At 43.5% G+C, this 24193-nt stretch overlaps 1 protein-coding gene across 5 annotated transcripts in view; it reads left to right on the top strand.

Moving 5' to 3' along the window:
• Arl15 (ADP ribosylation factor like GTPase 15) overlaps nucleotides 1–24193 on the top strand; it is a 370731-nt gene that overhangs the window by 80496 nt on the left and 266042 nt on the right. Inside the window, exons 1-2 of one of the 5 annotated variants that reach the window (XM_052159502.1) lie at nucleotides 19622–19758; nucleotides 24075–24180. The exons of 3 other annotated variants lie outside the window; for them this stretch is intronic. The gene's annotated coding sequence lies outside the window, so the exon portion shown is untranslated. Of the gene's footprint in view, nucleotides 1–19621; nucleotides 19759–24074; nucleotides 24181–24193 lie in introns of those variants that run through there. One more of the 5 variants, XM_052159500.1, reaches the window with a different exon arrangement.

Here is a 24193-nt window from a genome sequence, read left to right as displayed (position 1 = left end):
TTTTCCTCCTTTGGATTATTGTTTTTTTTTTTTTTAATGCAAAAACCAACGGGACCCAGCAGTAGCAGTTTTTGTCTAAAGCCTTAGCATGTGCAGCCCACAGGTACAGCATGAATATTGTAAGCCACAGTGGAACGCAGTATCATGTCCTCCGATGGAAGATCCGTGGGCAGAGCCAAGATCTTCACCTGGGACATCACGGCAGCTTCATTTAAACTAAAGAGTCCTGTTACATTTCCTTCTCCTGACATCTCCTTATAAGCTACTTAAAAATAATCGGTTGAACTCCTACAAAGCATCTTCTGCAGGATACAAAGAGTCCTGGTGACAACTATTGTGGTCTTATCTATACATGTAGATTTTCAATCGCGTCAGTCAAAACCTAGAATAAATACCATTGTGTCTCATGACTTCCCCAACCTGCTTTCTCCCTCTGGGAAAAAGCCACAGACAGGCTTGACCCAAAGGGAACTCCTGATAAAATGATTCCTGGGCAGCAACACAAATTGCTTTCGTGGATGCACGGGTGAACGTATCCACGGGCTTATTGCGGACTAACACCCGTTTGTTCTCTATGTTCTCAAGCAAGGTTTGACTGAGGGACACACTTGAGGGATTGCAAAGAATTGTCTGGGCGTGATCATTTCATAAATACGGGTGGTAGTAATCTTGATGGGTTGTTCACGGTAGGAAATCTCACATGTCAAAGCCAGAAAACAAAGTCGTGTTGTATAATGGTGCTTGAAAAATGAAAAACAAAGTCTTCCTCTCTAAAAGTGAGACCCGGGTTTTCTGATTTCTCTTTAGCATCCATAGGCTTCCTTTGGTAAGACAGAGGCTACCCTGAGCGCACCGACTTGGCAGTGTAGCACATCAGCCAGTAGATGGCAGTACTGTTCCACTACATCACTTTTTTTTTTTTTTAGATCCTTGGACGCACTGTCTAACATTTCATTACAGTCTAATTTTGAAAATGCCTGATTAGCTACATTAAGCAATGTTTGGGTGATTTTTTTTCTCCTTTGAAACTTACAGAATTACAACCACAGCCTGAAAGGAAACCATTATTGGTAGACAACATGATTATCAGTTGCAATTTAGTCCTTGTGATAAGGAAGCAGCACAGAGATGTTTAATTATATTTGTAAAAGCAGTCAGTATAAATATATAAAATGGTTAACACGAATAATTATGATTTCCCAGTTATTTTAGATCAGTATTTTTATCTGACCTCTCTCTCGAGCACCACCTAATCATTACAGGAGAATCTTGCTAATGGAATAGTTCTTAGTTCTGCTGAGAAATCTTGGCGTATAATTAACTCGCAGACTAAGCGAGTCTCACATCTGTACAGTGCATTTCTTTGGATGTTAGGACAAGAGCCGTCCTTGGAAAAGGTGGATTACATTCTTGTGTCGGGTCTCTCAGGAATTGTATAGTTCAGGAAAAACAGGCTGTTCTTCCGGTTTTTTGGGGGGGATCAGGATTATGTTGTAGTAACCGGCCCGCTCTGTGGTTTAAGATGAATGTAAAATAAAAACATCCGCCACTTGCATTGGAAACTTGTTCAGTTGATTGGCAGTTGACGTACTTAAAGAACTTTTATTATTTAACATATTTGACATGGGAAGACTCCATGTTGATCGAGGTGTTAAAATTGGTAAAATTCCCCCCATCATTAAGAAACAAAAGCATTATGCTATTAATATTACATTTGAAATATTTTTGTTGGCAAATGTTTTGGGAGGTGTCTTCCTTAGAAATTGAGTGTTAAGAAAAATCATCGCCTAACTGTCAATCTTCGGTTTTCTCGTTTATTGACTGGACGCATCACTAGCGTTGTAAAGTCATAGACTTGGTGTGGCCTTCTAAAAATTCACGAGACATTTTAGAAGTGGCAGTAGGTTCTTGCTGTTGTCCTGTGCTGCCTCTGCATATTCCAGCAGGTACACTTGCAGGACATGAAGCGTCTGCACGGTGTGGGGCAGAAGGGATCTGCCTCAGTTCCCGTTTTAAGCTTAGTTTCTGTGGGTAAATCTATAGTAACCGTGTAAGCTCGAAATTTGCTGCCTAGGCCACAGCCCTCTGATAGACAAAGCATGTAATTTCTCACTGGTTTTGCTGTGTAACCCACCTCCCAAGGCCTGGATAGCACACTTGGACAATTCATCTAGTTGAATGTGTGTGTTTGCACACATCCATACATACATAATGCAGACACACCGATTGTAACAGCTATAAAAAAAATAAAATAAATTATGCTGGTGGGAATTTGTATGACTTAAACCGAGTGAGTGAAATAAAGACGTGACATATTTATTGCCTCCTAGCAGAGGGAGTTAAGCATAATAATAGCAACATATTGCTAAGGTGTTTTTTTGCCATGGCTTCCTCCGCCCCCCCCCCCCCCCCCATGTCAGATTCCAATGGGAGATGATGTCACCAGTCAGGAAGCACAGGGCACCAAACATACTGGTAGTGCTGCCCAGTGTAGTGAAACACTCTTTCGTCAAGAGCTTCCTTTCAATAGCAAGGTGGTGAGGTCAGATAGCACATCTGTGCGCCTTAATGATGTATTTCAAAAAGTACCTTAAAATTGTAGAAAACACTTGTTTGTGAAAGTGCTGTTCAATTCAAATTTTAGTTTATTGCCATGTTATAGAATGTTGGGAAAAGCCAAGATTCTTCGCGTTTGGCCTGCACAGCCTAGGTCTTCTAAGTTCTTCTCCAGCCAGCTATAGGATAAGGGTGCAAGGGATGGGGGAGGGGAGGCGTGGAGGGGGAGCTTGCAGACTTGCACAGCCAGACTTGCTTGTACGTCTGTAATATCTGAAGGAGTTCAATAGGAGGCCCTTGATTCTTTGATCTAATGCCACAGTCAGTTTAATGAGAAAGGTTTTTCATATTGCAGTATTGAACATCTATGCCGCTTCAGACCAATATGTTATAATATTCGATTTACACCTTGTATCCCATCTTTTGCTTCACAAGCCCCCCCCCCACCCCCAGTCTGCCTTCTTCCCTCGTCTGAAACAGGTAATTACAAAGGTCCTCAGATCAATTTTTGTAAAGGGGCACCCTGACGGGTACCAAGGCGAAGCGTGACGTGAGCCTTTTCCCAATACAATGGGTGGCCTAACATTCCTCTGGAAGCCGGGCTCATTAAATATTCGGTTCCTTCCTCCCCCCCTTTCCCTCTTCCCCCTTCCCCCCTCCCTCCTTCACACACTTAGCTTGAGTCTCACTAAGTCTGGGGTTTCTTCACTGAAGACTTAGGGAAATTGCTTCGAGTTCTCAGATTGAATTTTTTATGTGTATGACTTCATGATAGCATTAGCATGTGCTTTGATCCATGGGTGAATGGCGCTAGGTCGGCACTTATTGCCATATCCAGATGGTGTTACAGGGAACAAGCAGTTGTGTTTTAAGATTTCTCAATAGACTGTCTAGACTGTCCGTGCAGCAGACAGATACAGCCACCCATCAAATTAGCGTTTGTCAGATTTATGGTAATGGTTCACCAAAGCCTTCCTGTCATTGACATTAAGATTTACGCCTCCAAAGTTATTTTGTCTTCCACAGAATATAGCTTGTGATTGCTCGGATTTAAAAAAAAAAAAAGTTTAAGACAGAAAAGTCTCGGTGAATGTGAGCTGTTTCTGAATGAAAAGAAAAATATAAAAGGAATTAGACAGTGGCTGAGGCTCAGGGTCTGTATTGATTAGGGAAAGGCTCCCTTCCCGCCTTGCCCCCCCCCATCCCCCACAAGTGATAAGACGGGAACTCTGAGGTGGCTGGGGTCTCCCATTTGCCCTTGTTGGAAAGAAAAACATGTATGTGGGTGACTGTGGCCAGATTTGGCCCTTTCATGTTGTTACTCCTAGTAATGTGATCTGCTGTCCCAACGCGGTGGGAGTAACCTTTTGACAGGCAGTGTGTCCACTCTCAGTGGAGATGGTTTCCCATGTCTGGCCAGGCCGCCTTTGATCTACCTCCTTCCAGCGCGGGGTCACAGCTACCATGCTCTTCCGAGAGTCACAGGTTTCCTCGAGGAGAGCGAGAGACACAGGGGCTTAAGATAAATAAATAAATAAATGTGACCCCAAACCCTCTCCAGTGTTCAGTCATCAGTGCTGTAGAGCTGCAGAGCGTGGCAGATGCCACATGGTGTATTCGGGATATTTCAGTATTTCAGGCTGGACTGACCCAGCACAGGGTTTTTTTGTTTTGTTTTGTTTCGTTTTTTAAATGCTTGGGTCACGGGGATGAGGAGCCTTTGCACCTCTTTCATCCAAACAGTTTGAGGAGTGGGGTGCCAAGCCCATCCTGAATTTTCCGAGGCATGTCTGGAAAAAGTGTTGTCCTATTATTGTCCCTTGGTGTCGATGAGTGGCTGGACGGCTGTGGGTAGGGAGGGTTACAATTCTGAGGCCGTGGCATGGCAGAGTGTAGGGAGGGGACTGACTTGGTGGGGGCGCAAGGCTGCAAGTACCAAAGCAAGTTCTCAAAGCAGGTCTCTCCCCAGACCTGGCATTGGGGGAAAACCCATGGCTGCCTTTTTGATAGGTCAGAATGGAGATCGAAAAGGGCGTCTTCTTCCCCAGACAGTAATACTGGTGGTGGTATCAATTACTGAGTGCCAGGAGGGACTCAGCACCCGCCACCCCCATCAGCTTGCTCTGGTCCTCCTGTGTCTTTTCCTCGCTGCTTCCAGTCCGTTCCTTTTTGACCCTTGTCATTCAACCATCTTTTGGTAGATGGCAATCCTGGTCTGTCTTTAAAGGCTTCTCATAGGTGGGTTTGAATTTAATTGTGAATACTTTATCAGCTGCATTATAAATATTTCTTTCTTTATTATATGTAATGAAGTGCACCACAGCTGTCTTCAGACACTCCAGAAGAAGGCATCAGATCTCATTACGGATGGTTGTGAGCCACCATGTGGTTGCTGGGATTCGAACTCAGGACCTCTGGAAGAGCAGTCAGTGCTCTTAACCACTGAGCCATCTCTCCAGTCCCTGTCAGTTGCATCCTAGATGCTGTAATTTGGTGATCTCTCAAGGTAGATCTCTGTTTTATGTTCCATCCCCTTCCCCCGGAAGAGTGAAATAACGGCTTCCGGCTTTGCTCCCGTTCGGGACTTCAGGTTAAGTCCCATGTTACATTTTTTTCCTGCATTGATTCCTCAGGATATTAGGATTTTGCTTTATTTGCTTTTTAACATGAGTTATGACCAATTTATTGGAAAGAATCTGATTACCTAAGTTGTAAACTTAGATGATTTCCCAGAAAAATATGGGAACATTTTGCTGAACGAATTTTTTTTCTTTCCAAAGCTGCCCCTTTCTCGCACCATTTCTCTTTCTTCAATTTGTTCTACTTAACCCGAGAGGCAACTCAGTTTTTTTATTCCCTTGGCAATGCACATTTCTTCTGGACACTCGGTAATCTTTCCTAAGTTTTCATGAACTCGAAGTGCGTTGTTTACGGGGACTGTCATTTGGGTGAAGTCTCCAGAGTGCAGCTAAAGACATGCGGCCGTCCTGTCCTTCCACAGACTCTTCAGGGTCTTGACGGTTGAAGGAGCTGTAGGGTGTCCAGTGCTTGGCCAGCAACAGCATTTATCATTTTGGACTTGAAAACTATTTTAAATTTGTTGTAAGAAGAAACAGTATAAATTTTACAAGACACATTTATAGTGTTTTTAAAAAGATAACTACCCTTCTTACACGTGTGCTTTGCTGGAAATTGGAAGGGCTGAACAGAATGCCAGTCTTTTAGTAATGTGTGAAGTTATTTAAGTAAAATTCTTCCCACCACCTCTTTAGTTTAAAGCTATCCTCTCTCCTCCACAGTGGTCCTGGGGGGGGGGGTTTACTATTTTTCGGAGGGAGTTTTGACAGTCCATTTTATGCCTTGTTTACTTGATCAGATGACATATTTAAAGGAACCACAGGATGTTAGAGCTTTAGGGGACCTTAGAGGGCGTCTGATTTAACAACCTCGTTTTCCTAGTTGTAGACACAGCTGTATGGATACGTTAAGTATTTGAAGTTGTCGGGAGAACCATTCCCCATCTCTTAGTTTACCTTTACGTGACTAGTGATAGATATGCCTTTAATAGACGCACCCTCTCCACTGAATCTGCTTGTGCCCTCTCTGCCTCCGTTCGACTAATTAGTTCAAAGCTAAGAAAGCACATTTCATTTTGTGCAGCAGATTATATACCAATGGAGAAAATAGAAACTACGGTGGAGCCCATTGGAACACCCATTGTTAAATGTATACACAATGCCTATTTTCCCTTCCTGCCAAGGCTGCAGTGTGTCTAACATGGGCGGTTGTGAACTTGTCTAAACGACTTACACCCTGTGTTGTGTAAGAAACTTGAAGGCACCCACAACTTTCCTCACTGTCAAGTGTGGTTGTGCTGCTTGGTTCTGAGCAAAAATCTCACGGTGTATGTGTGTGTGTGTGGGGGGTGCTATCTTGGGGGGTGGAACTTTTCCTCTCTTGTGAAGAGGGGAGGGATCCCTGTTGCTAGCTTGCTCAGATCCCCTCCCCCAATCCTTCTTTGTAGTTTTCTCTGTTTGCATATGGCCTTGCCATTTAGATGCTTGGTAGCTTTCTTTTGTTGTCTTAGGAGAAATGCTAGCTTCTTTTCAGTCCTGTTTATCTAAACCAGAGGTTGGCGTTTTTTAATTAATCTAGTGATTGGGAAGTTATAGCGAGTGGGCTGATGGTGTCTTTCTGTGCATTCCTGTTGGGACACAGCTTTGTCAGTGTGGTATTGGGTGTAGCTGTGACAAAGTTGGATATTGACTGAGACTGTACTGCCTCTAATCCTGTATGAATATATGGTCTACTTGACTGGTGTGTGTGTGTGTGTGTGTGTGTGTGTGTGTGTAGGGGGTAGTTGTACAGATGCTATGTATAATCTCGTCTTCTTTAAATTTGGTTGTACTTCATTAAAAACACCATAGAGTGGATTTTGTGGTACCTGCAGCCAATCACATTCTTAGGAGAATTAATCAGTAATCCACATCTTTAACACATTTATGACCTGGCCTTTTTTTTTTTTTAAGCTATTGAAATTATTCTTCGTTTGTTTAAACAGGGAGGAGTGTTCCAGATAACCAGATCCCTTATTTTGAACATTGCGTATTCTTCATTTTCTCCCTAAACTTTCTGACTGTAGAGCAAGATCCGCTCAGTAGGTAAAAGGCATGTGTCACTAAACCTATGAACTGAGTAGGATCCCTGGGACCCCTCGAGAAAAGAAAGAGCTGATTCTTGCAGGTTGCCACCTGACCTTTAGGTGCCTGACAAGGTGATGCACAGGTGTACACACTCACATACACACTCACCCACACTTAAATAAAATTATTTTTTAAAAAGAGGCATCTATAGTAATAGTAAGACAAGACTGTAAAAATGCATAAGCATTTACATGTTATTTAAGACTGACACTAGCTCTTTTTGGCTTCTTATCATAACTGTCCAAGGGATTACTTCCTGGAGTGTCGGTGAGGACAGTTGTCAGGTCTTTAATCAGAGAACAGTCTCCTGGGAAATATTAGAGCCCCAAGGTACAACTTATTCAACCCCTTTGGAGCTATCGCTTCCCCTCCCCATCTTCCTTCTCTTCCTTCTCTTCCTGCTCCAGACTTGATATCCGGTGACCTGGAGCACTGGGAGAAAACAGCCCCAGCTCTGTGGCAGCAACCACAGCTCTGTGGTAGCACCCCATACTGTATGTACCCATATCTAGTCACTGACCTGATAGGAGGAAGGAAGAAAAAAAAAACAAACAAAAAACCTGAAAAACTGTAGATCTTACTGAATCAGGTCTCGAGTTGCAGTCTGTCTTTTGAACATAAAGGAAAATTTAGTTTGATTTTCGTAGCAAGATAGGCCATCCCATATGCGTCACTGCACAGATGACTAAAAATATCATTAAAAATGTGTGTGTTTGCCGGCCAGTGGTGGCACACCCCTTTAATCCCAGCACTTTGGAGGCAGAGGCAGGAGGATTTCTGAGTTCTGAGGCCAGCCTGGTCTACAGAGTGAGTTCCAGGATGGCCAGGGCTATACAGAGAAACCCTGTCTCGAAAAACAAAAAGTGTGTGTTTATTTTTATGGCTCTAAGTCTCAGTAGTGTCTCTCCTTGCTTTGCAGACTCTGTAATGAATTATTGGACTAAGGCCGCTCAGTTGGTTTCTAGAAGACTCCGAACTAATCAGGGGTTGTTTGTCAACTTAATTAACTTCTCTGTCACATTTCACATGTTCAAGGAAAAGAGGTCGGACAATGTGCTTTTAGAGTAGTTTTCAATGGTAAGATGTTCCTGCTTATCAGATATCCTTGTGATTGTTGGAAGTCCCTTGAAGATGAGTGGATTCAAACAACAACAAAACATCCTTTGGAGAAATCAAAAGTCCCCGTGTCCTCATCAGTCTCAACAGGGAATGCCCTTTAACTTTAAGGTCTCAGAGGGTTAGCCATATGCAGGTGCCCATCGGCGAGAGAGAAATTATCTGAGGATGAAACGTTGAGTTTCATCATTTGAGTTGAGTTGAGTTCAACTCATTTGAGTTGAGTGTCATGATGGCATTTTGCAATGCTGTATCTCGATAATGTATTAACGATACCTTTCAGTACAGTTGACATTTTATTGAAATGCCATATGAATGTCTCAAGTCACAGTCCTAAGCTATAGATTTCCAAGGATATATCAGAATTGGTTGGGGGAGTAAGTACAGATTCCAGTAACAGCAGATAACACTGACATTACTTTCATCAAAATACTCTTGTCTTACTGAGGGGTCATAGTTCATGAAAGAAAGAATTTTAATTCCACTGGGCAATTTTATGGTGTGGATGCCCTGTCACAGATTCTTAGTAGGTATTTTAAAGCAGGTATATTCAGCCATTTCATGCAAGGAATATAATTCATAACAAAGAAAAGCGCCTTGTGAATTGATCTTGTTATGTTTGCGTTTCTGCCTTTCAACTCACGTGGAAGACAAAAAAAAAAAGGAATACAGTTTTGTTATTGTATCTCAAAATATTAAGACACAAAGAATAAATTGCATGATTTCTACCCAGAGTTCCCTTTCAGAGTTTTCAAGTAACTGTCTCCCCGGCTATTCTGAAAGCACATCATAATTAATACTCTGTAATCTTCTACCTCACTGTAGTTTTGTAATGTGAAGAGAAAAATGTGACTTAAGAAAAAGGTAGCTGTCTTTTTGGAAGGAGGAGGTAGTTATGAGTTCATAACAGATAAAAAAATTAGAGAGGCTGCCAGTTTCAAAGGCCCGGGAAGATTGTTGACTTTGCAAATAGCGTTCACAAATTAGTCTTTCTTTCTTTCTTTCTTTTTTTTTTTTTATACAGCCTGTCTGGCCAGTGTCTAGGCACTATAACTAACTTGAGGTGAGTGATTTCTCTTCATTAAACGTTCTTTCAAGAACGTAACAAAGAAGACCTCAAGATACTCTTCTGAAAAGAACTGTGCTACTGCACTGCAGAATACAGGCACACATACTTTTCTAATGATTTCATAAACAAGCAAGTGGATACATGAGTGTAGACTGAATTGGATTCCACATCTCTTACCTTGTGTATTATTTGGTAATCTTTTTTTATGAAAATCAGGGCTACATGTCAATATATATTTAAAAGGTCAAGTTATTTCATAGACATGTGTAAGAGAGCTGTGATCCCCCCCCTTCCTCCTCCTCCTCCGGTTTTATTTTTCAACTATTTAGCTTTTGTTTTTATTTATATTTAGCTGTGTCCCTGGTCATTATGTTCATGCTGCTTCTTGCCCGTCTAGTTGACATCCTCAGTGGCTCCCAGCCTCAGAAGCGGGATTAACTTTTTCCTCTCCTTGATCTTTCCAACAGTGTTTCTCTTACCTCCCCCCTCAGCCTTCCAGGATATTAATGCTGTGGGCTTGGGTAGATCCAAGCCTCTTCATTGCCCTGCTTTAAAGATGTTAGACATGGTGGCTGCCTTCCGTCTGCTGCAGTACACTTTCCTCCCCCCACAAAATCTGATTTCCCTTCGGGTGAATGATTGTGATGTTTCCTTAGTTGCTATATCATTTATTCTCCTTTGCTCCGCCTCCAGTTGTAACAGATCTTCTCTTCCTAATGTGATAATCAGATGTTATCAAATCCCGTCAAATTGACCTTGGTGACTCCTCCCAGAGCCCCTGATCTGCTTCCCTGGGTGCTGATTGCTGCTTAGGGCTGTGTGGCTGTCATCCACGGCAGCCCCCGAATTGCCATGCTGGGGACCCCTTCTCCTGTGAGGTCCCCGCTGGCATCCAGGTCCTCTTTCTTCGTTCACCCCAGGGTGCAGGGGAGGTCAAGATTTTGAGACCTTTCTTATCAGACTCATGATTGATGGCTTAGTTGGTGTGGATGGAGCCCTGGGCTGGGCATTATTTTCCCTCACAATTTCAAAGGCATTGTGCCATTTGTTCTTAAGTTTCCAGTGTGGCATCTAGAGACGCCGTCCTATTTAGTCCTCAAGCCTTTTGTCTCTGACATTTTTGGTTGGCAGGATTTTGTTTGTTTTTAATTGTGTTTGGCAACTGTAGTTTTCTGACTTTCCATGCTGGGCTTTGCTCTCCAGCCCTGTGTGTAGCCAGGACTAGGCCCTTTGAGGGGAGGAAAAATTCAAATCCTTAAGTTCTGCAAAGTTTTCTTGGGATTCTTCCCATTTCTCTTGGCTCTTTTTATAGCAATCCATAATTGTCAACACTTTTATTTTGTGTTTTTCAATTATGCCCTATTTTCTGGGAGATTTGTCCCCTTCAAATTTAAGACTTTATTGTGTTTCAAATTTCTGCTTGCCTTCTCTTTTTTTGTTTTATGACATCCCATTGCTGATTTTCTTTCATGGGTGTCGTGTATTTTATTTACTTGCTTTAAAAGTATTACTTATTTATTTATTTTTTTTATTTTTTATTTATTTATGCCTGCCTCTGAGTCTGCTTTAAGTCTGTATTCCATGTGCTTACCTAGCACTCTCCAAAGTCAGAAGAGGGTGTCAGATGCCCTTAGAACTAGAGTTACAGATAGTTGTGAGCCATTGTGTGGGGGGCCAGGGACTAAACCTGGGTCCTTTGCCAGAGCTGTGAACTGAACTGCCCTGAACCACTGGATCATCTCTCTAGCACCTGTTTATGTATATTTTTGAGAAAAGGACCATAACCCTTGAACTCCTGAGCCTCTCCCCTCCGCCTTCCAACTACTAGGATTGCAGACTGTGACGCCATGGTTTATGGGGTTCTGGGGTACAATGCTGGGCTTTATGCACACACCTGGAAAGTACTCTAGTTTCAGCTGTTTGCTTACCCCCCCCCATGTCTTTTAACTTTAGACTTTAAAAATACATGGATATAAGCTTATATGCTGGATCTCTGCTTACTGATGAGCTACTGCTTACTGGTGAGCTATCATGTTTTTGTGTTTTTTTTCTCTGTGTGTTTGCTGTCTGTTTGTTTTCATTGATGGCTTTTCTCAGATGTCTGACAGTTCTTGTGTGTCTATATTAGAAGGGCTCCCAATCATCAGATCTTTAGCTGGTTTCTCTTGGGCTGGTTAGATCCTCCAGAAAAGAACCAAGACCAGTTTGGTGGGGATACGCCTGGTAGTTGGGGCTCTGGAGTCTATTGTGGATAGGGCCGGGCACCTGGTACCCCAGGAGGCTCACCATCCTCCTCTTAGTGCTGTGCGCTTTGCCTGTAACTCGTGCCTGAGGAATTCTAGATGGGAGACCCTCTTTGGTCTTTTCAGGGAAAAGGGTGAAGTCTTTGGTGGCTGGGCAGTTGTCTAGCTCTGTGAACTTGGGGAGAAGACCTAAAATCCAAGCCTTCTTGAAAGAGCTTTGAGCTAGTCTGCTTCAAGCAGGATGCTGTCCTGTGTCTGAGGCGTGGAGCCACTCACTGCTGAGCTTCTGTTCCTTCTGTGGGGGCCATTTGTTCATTTCTCTGCTCTGCTTATTTCGGTTTAGAGTCAACTATGCAGAGTGTCAGCTACGGTCTCCCATGTTCCTGGTGGTTGGAGCTGTGTCTGATGTCCAAGCCTGTGCGACAATTTAGAAATCATTTTAAAATGATCTCTTTTAGAACTGTCTGGGTACAGTTCCAGGGGCAGGTATTCATCTTGTCATTTGGATTAGAAGTCCATTCCTTTTTTTTTCTTTCTCCGTAACAGTCACTCTGGCCCAAAGGATGGCCGTGGTGTGAGGACTTCCACAGAGCAGCGGTCCTGAGCGAGAGCCCACACCGACTCTGCTCACAGCCTGTGCGCTTTGTGTTTCTAGGAAGCGGCAACGTCGCAGTCGCAGGTCGTAGCGTCTTCTGCTGTCGCGAGGCTTTGCGAGCAGATGGGCACAGTCTCATTCTCCTCATGCACTCCCAGGGAGCTACCATCTTGCAGTCTCCTCAGGAGCCAGGCATCTCTCAGGGGAGCATGGGCGATCACAAGTGGGGGGCCCACAGGGTACAGTCCACACGGTGTGCTTTTGAGTGGCCGGGTGTTTCATGAGTGGGTTTGGCTGTTAATTATCAACATCACACATCTGGATGGCTACACGGAGGCTGTCGGAGCCTGTCCTTCTGGGCCAGAGGGTGCTGGTGTGACTGGGTTGGCTTTCTGTAGCTTTCTCTTGCTCCCATTCTTTTCTTCCATTCACAGCTTCTTCTCTTCCACATGGGGCTTTTCAATTCCATAGCAAATCAAATCCTTTGCCTCCCTGGGCAAACTGCAGGTCCTTCAGCCTGGACGGCTGCTCTCCTTATTTTCCTTCTGCTAACTTTCAGCTAAGGCAGCCCTCCAGCCCCCCACCTCTCCATCTAAATTAGGCTACCTTTGTCAGCGGTCTCTCCTCAGCTCCTAGGCGAATAATTGATAATCTGTTAAAGGTTTTCAAGGCTGACAGTGCTCACCCGCTCTCAGGGTTTAACTGTCGATTCCTGTGATTCCCCCTCTTACTGCGTGGCTTCCTCTGTGGACTCTAACTTCCACGTGGGCAGAGAGACTGTCTTCCTTGTTTGTCTCTAGCATCTCTCTCTTGGGATGAATGAGACCAGTCGATCGCTACTGATCAAATGAACGAAGACTCTCAGCTCGGGATGCTGACCCTGAGAGCAGCGTCTGTAAGCTGTAGCTGTAAAGGAGCTCTGATTATTTTAATACTGGAATCCATTCTTTAACCCTGCATGTTGTGCGGTTGTATACAAATCATATAACTTGTAGGATTAAGTAGGCTTAGATGTTGCACATGATCATTATAAAGTCTGATAATTATTACCTCTACTGTTTTGTTTGTTTGTTATTTTCTTCTTTCCATTGCTGGGACAGAAATACCTGAGGAGAGACCTACCTGAAGGCAGGACAAGATTTACTTCTATTTGGGATCGATGGGCTGGCTTCATTACTTATGTTGAGGCAGGGGTATGAATTTGAATCCAAAATGTGCCCCCACAAGCTCAGCGTTTGAATGTTTAGTCCCCCGATTATACTGCTGTTTTGATGTCTATGGAGATGCTGAGGAGGTCATGCCTGGGTGGTGAATGTAGGTCACTTGAAGGTCATACTGCCCCTGGTTCTGGTCTCTCTTGGTTTGCTGGTATGCTGCGTGAACAAGCCACCGCCCACACTTCCACGGCCACGGCTGAGATGGCACGCCTTCCCTGCTGTGATGCACCTTAAGGTGTAAAACCATGGGCCTAAGCAAACCTTGCCTTTCTTATGTCGGTCTTTTCGGTGTCTTGTCCTAGAGATGCAGAAGTAGCCAATAGAGCAAGGCATCTGACGGAACACCTCTGATGGTGGCTGGAAAACGAGCAAGAAAGCAAGGGACCAGGGTCCCAGTGTCCCCTTAAGTGCTCTGTGCTTGGTGACCACCACGCCTGTGACTGGTCTGTCAGGAAGGACGGTATCTTAAAGGGACACTGTGACTCCCAGTCTGACTGTCAGACCATTGAAATAATGGATCACAGAGACATGGGAATCTCTCCTGGGATCTCATGTTGGGAGGAAGGAAGGGTACCAGCCAAGGGGTCATGACCCCCAGGTTGAGAACCCCTGATCTATAGTAAACCAAAGAAATACTAGGAGTAGAAGTAGTGGGGATGGCCCAGGCAAAGGGGGGAAGGGAAGGGAAGAAGACAAGCTCCTCTAGTCTACTGGATATAGACCAATGAGGCTGCCTCTCTTTTCCCTCCAGAACATTATGAGCTCGAGAAAGGCAGTAGCGAGGTTTCATAGCACTTGTCAGGTAAGTCTGGTTATTATTTCCAGAGGCACGTTGGACCAGAAGGTCTTAGGGGAAAGGAACACGGCTTTCATCCCTTCAGTTCTGCACAGCCAAATGTCAGTTAAGTGTGGTGCCGCCCGAATAAGACTTGTTGAATGATTGAGCATGTACGAGATGCCAGCTGCCACTTTTTGCGTGGGACTCAGGCATTGCAGTGGCCTGAGTAAAGGAGTATGGCCCCACCCAGTTCCAGAGGATTCCACACTAAGAGTCAAAGACTTGTTCTTAACCAATGCAAGATGGCCTCCAGCAAAAGGGCAGCAGTATGCAGGGGCATTGACATATCAGGATCCAGGTACAGGCCCCAAACTCTTTTTTATTTGGAAGAAAAAAACTATCCATTAGCTTTTTATCCACTCTGGATTTTTCCATCAAGGGAAGTATAATGTAGCAACCACCACCACCACCACCACCACCACCACCGCCGCCGCCGTCGCTGCCACCACCACCACCACCACCATTATTTTGGAAATAGATGGACACCCATGTTCAAATCCCAGATCTTGTTAGTTGTGTATCTTGGGAGCAGTTTCTTTGACAACAGGTACCTTCACACAGAACTTGATTAACACGTGGTCCTCTCATGTTTAAAGAATAAATGCAGTGATCTTTTAAGCCAACCATACTTGCCAGAGACTTCACCCAGAGGGAGGGCCCTGAGTACAGAGCTCATAGGAGATTTGTCAAAAGCACATGGGAATTGGCAGCAAGGTAATCAATTATCAATCCCGAGTTCTTACCTGAAGAGAGAGTGCCATCCATGCTTACTCTAGCACGGTGGTTCTCAACCTTCCTAAGGCTGTGACACTTTCATACACTTCCTCACGTTGTGGTGACCCCCAGCCATAAAATTAATTTCGTTGCTACTTCCTAAGTATAATTTGTCTGCTGTTATGAATCATAATGAAAATATCTGTGTTTTCTGATGGTATGAGGTGACCCCTGTGAAAGAGGCCTTGACCACCAAGGAAGCCACTGACCCACAGGTTGAAAACAACCGTTCTAGTTGTTTTCAGTGTTAATTTGCTAGAGTTCTGCTTGCCTTAAACTGGATAAAGGGTTGAGAAGTTGAGCTTTAATTATGGCCATTGATAACAATAACAAGAAAAACCGTTTAGGTTTTAAATGTTTTAGCCTGCACAGAAATAGGGGTGGGGTGGGGCACAAAACTTGTCATGGTATATTACCACTCTCAGCAACTCTGAATGTGTGGACTAGGCCTTGGATAATTTATAAGGGGGTCTAAGAAGGCTCCAGCCTGGAGTTGCTTTAAACGCCACCTAAATGACTGATAGAAATTCAGATGTGGGTAGCACAGGTTCTGATGAGCACCTCAGAGCAAACCTGTTTTCAGAAGCCTTTGCTCGCTCTTGACAATTTGAGGTTAAATTCTTAGAAGTGTGTGAGAGGAGGGTGGTGGTGAAGTGAAGACATGGGCAGTCCAGATTCCTTCCAGCCTCCCGTGAGAGCTCTGGGATGGAGTGGAGTCTGGCAGAGACGACGGTCATGTGTATCCAGTGTGGCTTTGTTTTCTTTTCTCCATCCCTGTTGGTCATAGAATTGTCACTGTGGGAGATTCTGTGGCTTGGTTAATACTTTACAAACATTGATGGTGATTTTTCTCTCTATTACAGTGAAAATCACTTATATTTCAGAAACTCCCCTCCCCCCTTTTTTTAATCACTCAACTTTGCTGTGGTGTCTAGGTAGCCACTTCCAGGTCTGGGGAGTAACTGTACTATTTAAAAACAAGCCCTGAACTGTGCTGCTAAGCAGTGTGAGAGATCACCAGTGTAGACATTAGGAAAACTATAAGCGCGGGCTGTCTTTGCGCTCACATCGTGATTTCCTCCCTGTCCTGGGAAGTTTATAATCTCTGAATAAGTGAGCTCTTTCCAATAGTAGCAAGGATGAGTCTGTGGAGGTGTGGAGGCCTTGTGCATGCTTGGCCTCACAGGGGATTGTTGAAAATGTCACGTGCACAGTGCAGATCTAGGAAGCATTCGTTTGTGTCCCAAAATACTTGAGGGTTCCAGTGACTGAGATGAGTTTCAGTAGTCAGCATTACTAAGAAACAGAGGCTTGTGTAAGGTTACCAAAAACTATAATTTCATGCAGCCAGCTATGTTAATCATAGGATATTTGCTACCATTTCACACTCATTAGGAAATAGGAACAGGATATTGTTACAGTTGTTCTACTTGTGCCCCGGGAAAGAAGTGGTGTTAGGCAGGAATCTTTCCTAATGGATGTGAAAGGGTGTTTGGATGCCAGGCAATACATTTGTAAAGATCCTCATTCTCATTAGCTGCTATATCCTTGCAGCTAACGGGAACGGGACAGGGCGACCTTGTTAAGTGTTTGGAATATATTTAAGCTCCTCTGTCTGCCTGATGAGGGACAGACGACAGTCTTGTTTCTGGAATGGTTGAAATCGAAATCTAAATCGTGTCCTCTGAGGTTTGTAACAAGTATGTATGTGTGAGGGGCTGAGGGTGGAGTGGGGGAAGAAGGGGGGAAGAGAGAGTGGGCACTCCCTGACTTGCTCTGGATTTAGTGATATAAGGTGAACATGCGTGTAAGATGAGAGGTAACAACCTACAGTCATTTTCAAGGTGTTGGCTTAGATAGCCATAGACGGCAGAGAGCCACCTGGCAGCCATGGCGGAGGCTGGGAAAGTCTCCATTACTGTCCTGTCCTTAGAGCTGAAAACAGCCGCCTCTCTAGGACTTCTCGGACATTTGCCTTGCATTAGAAATATGCTAGTAACTTTTATTGTTGATAGTCAAGACTTTTGTTGTTGAGTTCATCTATGGAAGGTGAACAGTTAAAGTCTTAGTTTGAACTTTTAAAACATTGAAAAACAGAGGACAGAAATCCAGGTGTTATAACTCGTACCTTTAATCCCAGCAACCAGGTAGCTGAGGCAGGCAAATCTCTATGAGTTCTAGGCCAGCCTGGTCTATGGAGGGGCGTGGAGGTCATTTAGGGCTACACAGTGAGACTCTACTTCAAAAATTAATTAAAGGGGAAAAGAAGACCCCATACCTTCCCTTTCTTATATGTTAGCAGTAACTTCCTGTAAAATGGCTTATGCATCTTAATAGGGAAAGACATTTGTTGGTTGATTTTAGCATTACGCTCACCGGAGTTTTCTATTGCTTGTGTGACAGACCACCATACATTTCAGGCTGAAAGCAGAGCACGCTTATTCTTGTTTTGTGGAATTCAACGTCAGCAATGGGTCCTCACCAGGATAAAATTATTCCTCTTCAGAAGCTCCAAGGTGTAGAAAATCCATTTTATACCTGTTCCGAACTGTTGAGCAGTGGTTCTCAACTCTCGGTCCCATGAGCTAACCTTGCATATCAGCTCTTTATATGTGATTCATGACAGTAACAGAATTGCAGTTATAGACTAGCAACAAAATAACTTCATGGTTGGGGTCCCCCCACCATGAGGAACTGTGCTGAAGGTCGCAGCGTTTAGGAAGGTGAGAACAATCTGAGTCACGTGACCCTTGGTTGCTTTCCTCTGCAAGTCAGCCATGCCTGTCATAGTTATGGTGCCCTCACCCCTTTGTTCCTGCCTCCTCTCCTTCTCTCTTTCCTGCTTAAAGACTTATGATTTCTAGGATCCATATGGGTTAACCCAGGATTTTTCTTAAAGCATAAATCATGGGCATTTTGAAAGGCATAGGAATGAACTCTTTAAAACAAACAAACAAACAAACAAACAAACAAACAAACAAACAAACCTACGCTTAATGGTTCTTGATTCCTTAAGAGCCTTAATGTTTAACCTGTTTTGAAATAGGGACACTAAAAAAGGCCCCTCCTATACCATAGAGGAGCCAAGGAGCAAACCTGTAGGGGAGGGGTGCGAGGTTGGTGTGTGTGTGTGTGTGTGTGTGTGTGTGAGAGAGAGAGAGAGAGAGAGAGACAGAGAGAGAGAGAGAGAGAGAGAGAGAGAGAGGAGAGAGAGAGATATCCATTTCCTTTTTCTCTTTCCTGAGACCTGGGACTATATTATGAGGTACGGGGTAGGAGAGGTACTATGAGAAAAATCTCTTATTCCCTTGAATTTCTTCACAGCTGCTCTTTGGCTCACTGTGTTTTGTTTGTTTTTGTTTGTTTGTTTTAGGCACACAAAAATGTGGTGTAAAATGTCGGGCTTGAAGTTTCCAAGGAGTCTGAGTGACTAAAGTCAGGAGATCAGGGAGGAAATTTATGTGATTTGAAGCTACCTTTTAAAAAAATCTTTAGCCCACGATACTTGTTGAAACACCATAAAGAAGGCTGTTCAGCACCATTGCAGCAGATGGTGGCCATTGCGAACCGGTCCTGCTGACCTGGAAAGAGTGTGTTCAGTTCTACACCCAGTATGAGCTGGTAGAAAGTGCAGGGGGCAGTGGGTAGACAATTATTAAGGGGAGACGCCAGGAATAAGGTGGATTCTGGCCAACCAGCGTTCTTGTGGAAGACAGGTCAGGGCAAGGAGCTACGATTGGGACTGGTGGAGACTGGGGCACGGAGGGGAAGGGGAGCAGCCTTTAAGATTGAGAGGGCGCTTCAGTGTATTTACCTAGCCTGGGGCATTGCTGAGACTAGATTTTTACCAGGAAGTAGGTATCCAGCAGGTGGTTGGTTCTGTCTGACTAGACAAAGCATTCCTGGCAGACTCCTAAAACACCAAAGCCTGCTGCTCCCATAGCGGTGTGATGGAACCTTGATGAAGTGAACAGACTAGGGAGGCTGGAGAGCCTACGCCTATGAAACAAACTAGGGAGGCTTGGAGAGGGATGCCTGGTCCCTCAATGGCAAGCCGTAGGCATGAACTGAGTGTGAACCACGCTGTTGAGATAGATACCAAGTGTCACATGAGTGACGCTTTAAACACACAAATGCCACAGGTGATGCCCACACCAAGTCTCCACCACGAAACTCCAAGAAAGTAGTGGAAACTAAGCTAATTGGTTGGGAGGGTAGGCACATTTCTAGTTCATGTTTGTGACGTCTGTTTTGTCTTATGTGTGATAGATTACAGAGAAATACTTGAGACTCTATAAGAAAAAATTCTGTCACCAACAGATGAGCCAGGGTAAGATGTATTTTCCTGGCACTTAAGTTAAGGCTCTCTGGGTCTTGTGAATGTGAAGATAGTGGAACACTGGCCTCTGCCTAACCCCTGGGCCGGTTACAGGTAGTCCTTTTGTGGAGCTGGGTTGTAATTGTATCGAATGGTTCTGAGAGGTTTTTTTTTTCCCCGCCCCCCCCCCCCATCTCCCCTTCCTTGAGTAATATTGAGTAGCTCAGTTGGTTTGCAAACACCCTGTTCTTCATGCAAGTCCCGGCATAAGCTCTCCCTCTGTGGGCTTCGTGGACTTCTTCTGTCTTGGCTGCCTCTCAAAGCTCCGGGTAAGCAAATTTGGCTGCTGCGTGTCTGATGAAGGCTTGTCGTTTTGATACGCCATTATGCCCCGTGTTCTCTAAGCCTTTTAAAATTGCTGAATGTTTTAAATAAGCGAACCAGCCGATGTTGTTTGGACTTGCATTCCCCCCCACCCCCTCCCCTCCAAAATGTTAAGGTACTGATTGAATCTTGTTGGTGCAAAACATCCAGACCTTTTTAATGTATGCACTAGACAGATTGCTTGTAAGAAATGTAGGCAGGTAAAAGGATTAGTTTTAATTATGTTCAGAGCTAGTGTGATCATGAAGCGGGGGCAGGCAGCCCCTCCTGCTTTTCTGTGACACCAGCCTTAAGACATGTACCCGAAAGGCGTGTTAAAAGAACAGTCATTTTAACGTACTTTCCTTGGCCTTCGGGAGATGTTTCTCATTACCTGGAGAGCACCCAGACACGTCCATGCTGCTTTCTTCAATGAATTCCTGGCTAGTGTTTCCTCTCCTTTCCCTTTTGTCTCATGTTTGCAATTCCCGAAGCTCTGTCAGCACTTTTTCACACTGGGTCTTTTAGAGCCAAAGGTAGGATGGTATAACCGCCTGGAGCGCACCAACGCAGAGAGAGGAGGGAAGGCGGGAAGGCGGGAAGGCGGGAGCCAGCCCAGCCCAGGGCCTCTTCCAATGATCTGCCCTTAGATTTTTCCTTTCTTCTGGTCTCTCTTCGAGGTACACATTAGGATCCCTGGTGGGAGAGTAGAGTGGAAGGAGACCCAGACTCTGTCTTTTTCTATTTTGTTGGAAATTGGGAAAAAACCGCAGATATTAAAATATTGGAATATTAAAATTGGCATTAAATTAATATTAAAATTGGTATTGAAATAAAAATGAAGCTCTTTAGAGATACCATTTATTGCAACAAACAAACAAACAAACAAACAACCTGGCCCAGCACTGTGCTCCTGAGCCCCGTCCGTCCCTCCTTATCTGTCACCTGGTTGATCTCCATTCACTGTGGAACTCTGTCACCATTTGAAAAGCTCTTTAGCTGCTTTTCCTTTAGAACTCAAATGTAAACCTTCAACATTTGATACTTGCTTACTCTGTTAGAAAGTATTGTAAGGAAAAATGTGCTTTGAGATGGCTTAATCTTTTGACCAGAGGACTGTTTGAATCGTTGCTGCCAAAGGATTCTTTTGAAAATAAATTAGGAGAATGTCTCTTCACTTTAATACATTTTAAATATTTAAGATAACTGTTACAACAACAAATTAAAGGATATTTGGGGGGGGGATATATACTATTTCCCCAATGCCTACCTTTTATTTTATGTGCTTCTTGCTACTGATTTCAAGGGCATTTGAAAATACTGACGAGGCGGTTGCCGAAATAAACATGGCGTGGCCGTTAAACTGCACAGCATTCTGAAAAGGTGGACTGCAAACCTGTGCCATCCTGCTTTGCCTCTCTCAGAATGAGAATCATTCCTTCATTGGGACGGATTGGCACTGTGTGCACACCCACCTGTTGGCCACTTCGAAGCGCTGTATTATCAGACCAATTGTCCCGATGACGTAATGCCTGGGCTCAGCTAGCCCTTATTGTACATGCTGGTACGAAGCCGCCAGTGTATTGCAGTGTATCGTTATAATTGTTTTGCGTCTATGGTGCTGTTGCTAATATCTTTTCTGCATCTCGTGTACAAATTAGACTTTATCATAACTATGTGTCTGGAGGAGAGAGCAACGGTGCACGTGGGGTTCGCAGTGCAGGCATGTACTGGGAGTTTGAGAGCTTACTGTTTGCAGATAAGAGAGGACTCCCATGTGTGTTTTAGCATAGGCAGAGATGAGTATTTTTGAGCTCTTTGTGTTCAATTACAATGAGTTACACACTCAAAATCTGCCAAATTTCCTTACAAATGGGAAAAAATGCTATTAGATCATGTGAAAGCATAAAGCGTGCCGTGACCTAAAGCATCCTTAATTTGAGCAATAAAGGAGAATGTAACCTGTAGCTGCTGGGATATTGAGGGATCAGCGTGGTACTCTCCAAACTCCCTGCTTCTTCCAGGGGTCATTAGGCTCTATCTCAAAATAACGTTTTGTTCTCGCTGCTCGGAGATGTTCAAGCAACTTGGACTGTGCTACTGCATTTCAACCTAATGGGCTTTAGCTGAAAGAAAGAGAACAGCAAAGTGACTAACTCTACCAATGCTAAATTAGACAAAGCTCTTAACTGTTGGGAAAGTTGTACATGAATGTATCTGTTTCCTGCAAAAATGTAGACCACCTCCTCAACCAGGTGTTTCTACTGCTTGGGGACCAGTGTGTATTCACTGATTCAGTCTCTAGAGCTGATATTCTTATCAATTAAAACCCAGTAGGGCCAGTAATTCTAATGATCCTTTCTTTGCCCAGTCCCCATTTGAAGGAGATTATGGTAATCACAAAATAATAAAAGCATAAAAATGTTTCTTCACATTTCTATTAAGGATCTTGTGTCATAATCTATCATTTCTATTCTACTGTAGCTGTATAAGCAGGCTCATATGTAGAGAAAAGGAAGTAGCATCAGTTTTGAAAATTCCAGAATCTTGAATAGCAACTAGAAATTTGTTTTCTATCCATCTTGAGTGTAGTCAGGGGCATGGTAAAAATAAACACGGGAATAGCCATGATAAACTGTTATTGTTTCAATACTATTGCAAGCATATCACATCATGAATAATTTAATCCCTAAAGTAACTACATTCTTATTGTCATTGTTGAGATGAGGTAAGGCTCAAAGAACTTAGGTGGTCTGGCGGAAGTGACTCTGCAAGTAGGTTGGTTATGACTTGGTGATCAAGCCATAAGATTTCTAGGATTTGTCTGCACTCCCGGCTTAGCTCTGGCCTGCCGAGGAAGCTTTCTTCTGAAAAAGATCCCACAGCACTTGGTGGGTTTTACACGAGAGGACTGTTTGTTATCTTTGCTGCTGAGGCATAGCTGCTGATACTCCTAATGAATAAAAGTCGGGCTCATTCTCTTTCATATTTTTTCCTGATGGCAGTCTAAACATAGGGTTTTAGTTTCCTTCTTATTCGAAATGGTCCTATATTGAATATTGGTGCTCCAGTAAATATTGACCACAAGAAGCTTGAGTTTTTAAGAGGACTACCCTAGCTGCATAGGTGCTTTTTTTTTTCTTTTATGAAGAAGTATAGTACTGATAATCAAATATTTCAAATACACACACACACACACAGAGAGAGAGAGAGAGAGAGAGAGAGAGAGACAGACAGACAGACAGACAGACACACAGATTTAGACAGTTAATGATTTTTTAGTTTTGCTTTCAAAGATATTCTATGTCATATTAATTCTATTATTTTTATAATTATTTTGATGATCCTTTTTGCTTTTATTCTTACAAAGTTTTTCAAAGTTAAAGACTTTGAAAAAAAGTTTAAAAATATCTTTTTTAGCTTTTTTTTTTTTAAAAAAAAACATTCAAGGCAATTATGCATTAGAATAGAAATGGTTGGCTAGAATGTTTTACTTTCCTCAAAATGAGGCTAGAAAACGTGGCTAGGCTTGGTTACTGTGGACTCCGGATTGTCCTGGGGCTATCTGTGTAGCTTGAACTCTTGACCCTCCTGCCTCTTCTTCCCCCAGGGCTGGAACTGCAGCCCCCCCCCCCTCCTTCTTTAGTACTGGAATTGACCTTGGGACTTTACATGTGCTACATTTTGGGTTTTATTTGACTGATCTATGAAGTTTGCTTGAGACCAACCATGAATAACTCTATACATCGACTTATAGCAAACCACTCTGAGTAAAGAAGTGTTTAGAGTAAAACCGTGATGAGTTGCGGGAGACATTCCCCCAACATTTTGACTCTAATCTAATATGGTAGCTACTGCATTAACAGTATGCCCTAACCATGAAAGTACAGTGTGTCAGATGAGTCTGCAGTGGGTAGGAGGTAGAAACTCTGGGTCTTAACAAGTGATAATGATACTGCCTTTTGGGCAAAAGAGAAGTTTTTGTTTTTGTTTTTGTTTTTGTTTTTTTTCATGAGTAAAAATACATTCCTAGTATCTCAAGTTGTATCTCCATGTTATTTCTTTCTACCAGTAGAGAAGGATTGGGGATACTCTGTATTTTGTGAGTCACTCAACGAGAGAGAGCCCTTTGGATTTCTGAGAAGAGTAGGAGTCCTCACTTGTACTTGCAAAGTTCACACAGCTAAGGCCAAATTGTTGTAGGATAGAGGATGGAGATGCTTTATTTTGTGTATTTGGTGTATCAGGAAAGCTAATAATGTCAATTCTTCTCATGTTCCAGCCTTCTAAGCATTTTTAATGTGTAAAATCACTGTTGAGAATACAACACTATATAAGGACATTCTGTAGCTGCTGTTATGTCTCTGTCTCACCGTTTTGTCACAGAGGTATTTATTTATT

This window comes from Apodemus sylvaticus, chromosome 16 (genome assembly GCF_947179515.1).
Source record: "Apodemus sylvaticus chromosome 16, mApoSyl1.1, whole genome shotgun sequence".
NCBI lineage: Eukaryota > Metazoa > Chordata > Mammalia > Rodentia > Muridae > Apodemus > Apodemus sylvaticus.
The sequence above is the reverse complement of the archived record's forward strand: the minus strand, read 5'-3'. Positions and strand labels throughout refer to the sequence as shown.